This window comes from Dromiciops gliroides, chromosome 2 (genome assembly GCF_019393635.1).
Source record: "Dromiciops gliroides isolate mDroGli1 chromosome 2, mDroGli1.pri, whole genome shotgun sequence".
Classification (NCBI taxonomy): Eukaryota; Metazoa; Chordata; class Mammalia; order Microbiotheria; family Microbiotheriidae; genus Dromiciops; species Dromiciops gliroides.
This window is the reverse complement of record NC_057862.1, coordinates 324,966,583-324,973,153: the sequence shown is the minus strand read 5'-3', so window position 1 is coordinate 324,973,153 and position 6,571 is coordinate 324,966,583.

The window sequence follows — 6,571 nt, the reverse complement described above, 5'->3', positions numbered from 1 at the left end:
CGGATTCGAACTGAGGTCCTCTTGAATCCAAGGCCGGTGCTTTATCCGCTGTGCCACCTAGCTGCCCCTAGTCACCATTCTTCTTAATGCCCCAGGAAACCTTTTAAGACTATAAGTTACAAAACAGGTACAGATCTGAGCTGGTAGAGGAAAAGTTCTCCCTGGCACAATAAAATCAAAGGTCCACTCCAGAAAAAAAAATGTTCTAGGTGCTGGGGTACAAAGATAAACACAAAACTGCCTGTCCTCAGGAAACTTACATACTATGGGTGAGGGAGAGGAGCAACATGTACCCCCAAAAATAATTACATAGTTCATAGAAAGTAATTTTGGAAGAATTTACTTGCAACTAGCAAGACAGATATAGATTTCCCGTAGGAGCAAGCACTTAGACTATTAAATAAGAAAAAAGTAAGAAATCATTTCACAAGGTAGCAGTGTAGAAGGAATGTGTCCCAGACATGAGGAACAGCATGTACAAAGGCAGAGCTGAGCCAAGGAAAAGCATAAACCACCACAAAACATACTTTAGGGCTTATCTAGCCCAACCTCCTTATTTTACAAAGGAGGAAACTAAGACCCAGACTGGTCAACTGACTACACAGGTAGTATGTAGCAATGGCCAAGATTCTAACCCAAATCCAGCTCTGTGCTCCTTCCATTACCCCTATGTGATGCCACCTAGAAATATTATAAAGACCAATTCACTCCACATGGGTGAAAGACTGGTGTTGTCAAAAAGCCTTTCAATGCTATCATTTGGGAATTGATGCTTGTCAAGCAGAATAGGAAATCATCTCTGATGCATTATGCCTGACTGTCCAGGTCAGAGTGGAGAAGGTTCCTCCTTTCATTTTATTCATTTTTCTACAGGTACAAAGAGATGACATCTAGCAGATGGTGGCTTTTAGAATAAAATAAGCACTTATGGCAGCATTTACTTCCGACAACAAAATGTATAAGGTTCCAATTGGCCATCTGTTTTGTAATTTTCAAGTGAAGGACATAGAGAGAGTTTCTCAACTCTAATTCCCAAATTGACTAACCACTGCCATTATTAAGCACAGGTATCATGAGCAATTTTCACCCTGTACAGTTGTTGTCTAAGTTCCTGCATATCCTAAGAGGATTTTTGCCAAATGATTATACCAGGTGTCACTGTAAACATCTCAATAGCCTTAAATTTTTTTTTTAAGTTCTGTTTGCAATTCAGCACCTGAACTGGATTTGCCATTAAGAGCTCAACTTGCCTTTCTGCATAATTTTTTACTCTGAGAAAAGACATTTCAAAGAAATTAAGCTATTTCCAGAATTATGGAAAAATGGAGTGGATTGACTAGATTTCACCCCAGTGATTTCCCAACAACCCCAATTCCCTTTCAAAGCAGAACAAGGTGAGGAAGGAATGAGAGTTATGCCCAGATGCTATATAACAAGAAAAACTGACCCTTAGCATCTTTTATTTCATTGAAAAATCGGAAGTGCCAAACCCAGAAATATTACACAGCCCAATTTATCGTCACTTGCAGGAAAGAATGAAGCAGCCTGCCAAGGCTATTGTTTTGGAATTAACACTTATCATAGCTGAAAGGGGAGCTATCTTAAGTGGGTTTAAGGGTTTCTGAGAGGTCAATATGGCTACTGGAGGGGCCAATTTAATAGAAAATGCGCCAATTTTATGTCAAAGGGAATTAGGAATTTGGTTAGAAAAGAGATGGATGCAGTATAATAAAAAATAATGATACTATCTAAGTGAATTTACAGACTTAGTACTAAATCAAACTACCAAGGGAATTTTTTATAAAAGTAGACAAAAAAGTAACACAATTTATCTGAAGGAACAACAGGTCTAGAATCTCAAAAGAAATCATGGAAGGGGGAAAAGTAGAAATAAAGGAGAACGAGCAAATCCAAACTTAAGATTATATTATAAAATGATAATTATAAAAATTATTTCACAATAATTAAAAATAGAAAAGAGCAGTGGAAGAGACTAAAGAATTATAAATAATCACATTTATTAATTCACTTATTATGTGCCAAACACTCGACTAAGCAAATAATCAAACTCAATAACTGTTCAATAACACTGAAAACATAAATTATTTTGGGAAGGATGTATTATTTAACAAAACCTGCTAGAACAAACTGGAAAGCAGTTTGGCAGAAACTAATGGTTTAGACCAAGATATTGCACCATATATCACAAAAGGCTCAAAATAGATACACAACCTAAATAACAAAATTAGATGAGAACTAGATAAGTTTGCTTTTGCCACTGTGGCTAGAGCAAATGTTATTTGGTAGACAAGTGACAAAGGTGATCATAAAAGACAAAATTGATCATTTCAGTTAAATGATATTTAAAAGCTTTTGTATGAAGTAATTCAATTCAGCTAAGATAAGAAATAAAGCTGTCAATTATGGAAAAAAATCCTTGGTTCAGGGGGCAGCTAGGTGGCACAGTGGATAAAGCACGGGCCCTGGATTCAGGAGTACCTGAGTTCAAATCCGGCCTCAGACACTTGACACTTACTAGCTGTGTGACCCTGGGCAAGTCACTTAACCCCCATTGCCCTGCAAAAAATATATTTTTTTTAAATCCTTGGCTCAAATATCTCTGATAAAGACCTAACCTCCAAAATACATAGGGAACTAACACAAATATTTAATAAAACAGGAGCTATTCCCAAATGGATCTGTGATCAAAGGATATAAACAATCAGTTCTCAAAAGAAGAATTGTAAATTATTTTTATGATTACTCAGTGGGGTAGAGTCAAGATGGCAGGGGAAAGACATTAAATACACAGCGCTCCTGACACACTTATCCCAAAAAAAGAAATAACTTCTGGAGCAGGAAAACCCACAAAAAGATGGGCTAAGATTATTTTCCAGCCAAAGACACCTTAGAGGGGACTGTCCTGGGCTACAAGAAGAGTCCAACCCCATGATGGTGCCAACAAAGTCCCCAGGCATCCTGCACCAGAGAAACTTACTCCTGTGATGTTTAAAATCTAAATTGTGTTTGCCTTAATTTAGAAGCTTCTTTGGGCATTAAACATTTATTAAAGCATAGAGGTATTCACAAGGAGTTCAGAAAGTTAAGAAAAAGAAGTCCTACCTAGCCTAGAGTTCCAGCCTGGTTGGGTTCTTCCTCAAGTCCTCCTCCAGGAGCCTACTTTAATCAGGAACTCTCTTCAGCAGACTGATTGTGGAAGTTTTTTATAGGTCTGGAACAGAGGCAGTCCTTACACACTGCTTCAAGCTGATTGGTCCACATCATCCAAATCCATTGGTTCTGAAGGTGTTCTCAAGGTGTGATTACAATCCAGTTAACTTGAAATAGGCTAATCAGCAGTTAATCACTCTCACTGGATTCAATTGGTCTAGATTAATCTCCAGGTGGGTCTTTGAGTATCTGCTAAATCTCATTATTTCATCACACTCCTGAGCCTCTGAATCAGCTGCAGCACCAGCATCTTCTGGAACTAAGCTTATGGTTGGGTGAAAGGGCTGAATGACTGGTGAAGAGGGGAAATACAGGGGTGTCTGCGGGACCTAAGGAGGAATTCAACTATTTCACCTTAGCAAGGAACCAGAAAGAAATCTTGAACAATGGGAGGGCCAGGTGGAGGAGGGGTGCAGGCTCATTGGAGCTAAGAACCACAGCACAAAAAGTTTTGCTGGCTGGTTAATTAGCAAGTTGGCTTGAGGTTATCTTTGGACCTGAGAACAGGCCAAGTGAATGAAGAAACTGCCCTCCCTCAAACCAAAAGACCTGGGACCCTCTGAATCTTGGGACAGTGTAGCTTGGAAGTAGGGTTCCACTGTAAGAGGGAGTTAAAAGTCAAGGAAAGGGGGACGGCTAGGTGGACACTTACTGGCTGTGTGACCCTGGGCAAGTCACTTAACCCCCATTGCCCTGCAAAAAAAAAAGTCAAGGAAAGATGGCAAGATGAGCAAGCAAAGAAAGTTGAGAATTATTGAAAGTTTCTTTAGTGACAAGGAAGATCAAGGTTCACCTTCAGAAGAGGATAACAACCTCAGGGTCCCTATATCCAAAGCTTCCAAGAAAAATATGAATTGGTCTAAGGCCATGGAAGTGCTCAAAAGGGACTTTGAAGAGAAAGTAGGAGAGATAGAAGGAAGATTTAGAGAGATGGAGAGGAAAGAGAAATTAGAGCAATGCATGAAAGTCATGAGAAAAAAAGTCAACACCTTGAAAAGCCAAATGGAAAAGGAGATCCAAAAGCTCTCAGAAGAAAATAACTGCCTAAAAATTAGGATAGAACAAATAGAAGCTAGTGACTTTATGAGAAACCAAGACACAGATAAGCAAATCCAAATGGAAAAAAAAAAAAAGATGGCAATATGAACTATCTCCTTGGGAAAAAACAGCTGACCTGGAAAATAGATCCAGGAGAGATAATTTGAAAATCGCTGCACTACCTGAAAACCACGACCAAAATAAGAGTTTAGACAGCATCTTCCAAGAGATTGTCAGGGAAAATTTCCCTGATATTCTAGAAGCAGAAAGTAAAATAGAAATTGAAAGAATCCATGGATCACCTCCTGAAAGAGATTCCAAAAGGAAAACCTCCAGGAATATTATAGCCAAATTCCAGAGCTCCCAGGTCAAGAGAAAATATTGCAAGCAGCTAGAAAAAAGGAATTCAAATACTGTGGAGCTACAATAATGATAAAACAAGATCTAGCAGCATCTACATTAAAGGACCAGAGGACATGGAATATGATATTCCAGAGGGCAAAGGAACTGGGACTTCAGCCAAGAATCACCTACCCAGCAAAACTGAGTATAATCGTTCAGAAGAAAATAATGCAACTTCAATGAAAAAGAGGACTTTCAGGTATTAGTGATCAAAAAACTTGAACTGAATAGAAAATTTGAATTTCAAATACAAGACACTGGAGAAGCATAAGAAGGTAAACAGGAAAAAGAAATCATGAGGGATATTAAAAGATTAAACTGTTTACATTCCTACATGAGAAGATAATACTTCTAACTCATAAGAACTTTCTCAGTACTAGGGCAGCTGAAAGGAATGCACTTAGAGGACACAGGTCTGAACTGAATATGAAGGGATGATATCTGTAAAGTATTTATTTTTTTTATCCTTGTTTTTGTGGGGCAGGCAGGGTGGGGTGGCTTATGTCTGGGGCCAGATTTGGGTTCAGGGCCTCCTGGGTCCAGGCCTGGTGTTTTGTCCACTGTGCTATCTAGCTATCCCATGATGACATCTTTAATATAAAGTTAAGGGGTAAGAGGAATGAACTAGAAGAAAGGGAAAGGGTATGGTAAAAATTATTTTGTGGTAAAATTAATATTGCCATTTTTAACCTACTCATTTGTGAGGGACCACACCTGGCCCACCCTGAGGTTACATATGCTACTGAGGTCAGAAGGAGAACTCTCTATAGGCAGTTTTTAAAGGACCTCCCCTTTTGGGGGAGGAAAGATTGAACACTCCCTGAAGGGAGGCAGAGGCTTCTTCTGGAACGCTAGGTGTCTTCCAGAACGCGGTCTCTTGGACTTCTCCCCTTGCAGTGGTGGCATGAGTTCTCGGTCTCAGGTGGCTGTTTTTCCTGGCAGGTGTGGGCAACTGTAGACTGTCCAGGTTTTGGTGAGTTAATTACAGAACACCCTAAATTCCTTTGAACTAGCTTAATTGGAAATGGTCTGAGGATTGAATAGGTTAAATTTAGAGTTAAGAGTATTTATCTGTATTTCTATTTTCCTATTTCCTTATCTTTGATTTTTATTAGCTTCACCTTTGTTGTTTAATTAATTCCCAATTAATAAAATCTGATCCTTTTGTGAATTAAAGCTTAAAGGCTCCTTTCTTATTGGCCTGGGAGAAATATCTAAAAGGACAGTTCAGAGGGGAGGGGGAACGTAAAAGGTCCCTCATATTTCCAGGACCCCAATATTGTGGTGAGTCACCCAAATAATGCTCTATATATCAAATTTTGGCCCTCACAAGGGAGAGGTGGACTGGGGAGAGGTATCTCACATGAAGAAAACAAGAAAAAAGCTTATGGAGGGAAGGGGAACAGGAAGAAGGTGTGGGGGGAGTGAGTGAACCTTACTATCATCAGAATTGGTTTAAAGAGGGAATACATATATACTCAAGTGTGTATAGTAATATTTTTTGCCATGAAGGAAAGTGGGAGGGGAAGGAGATGGGGGGGGGGAGCAGAGAAGAGGGGAAGGAAAGAAGGTCAGATTGGGGGAGGGAGCAGTAAAAAGCAAAACACTTTTGAGGAAGGCAAAGATGTTCTGCATAACTGCACATGTATGACATATTGAATTGCTGGATTTCATTGGGAGGGTTGAGGAGAGAGGGAGGAAGAAAATTTAGAACACAGAATTAGCTCAAAAACCTTAATCTCATCAGAGTTGACTCAAGGAGGGAATAACATATACACCCAATTGGAAGGACTAATCTATCTAACCCTACGGGAAAGTGGGAGGGGAAGAGGATAAGGAAGGAAGGGTGAAAGAAGGGAGGGCAGAGCAGGGGAGGAGGTAGTCAGAAGCAAAACACTTT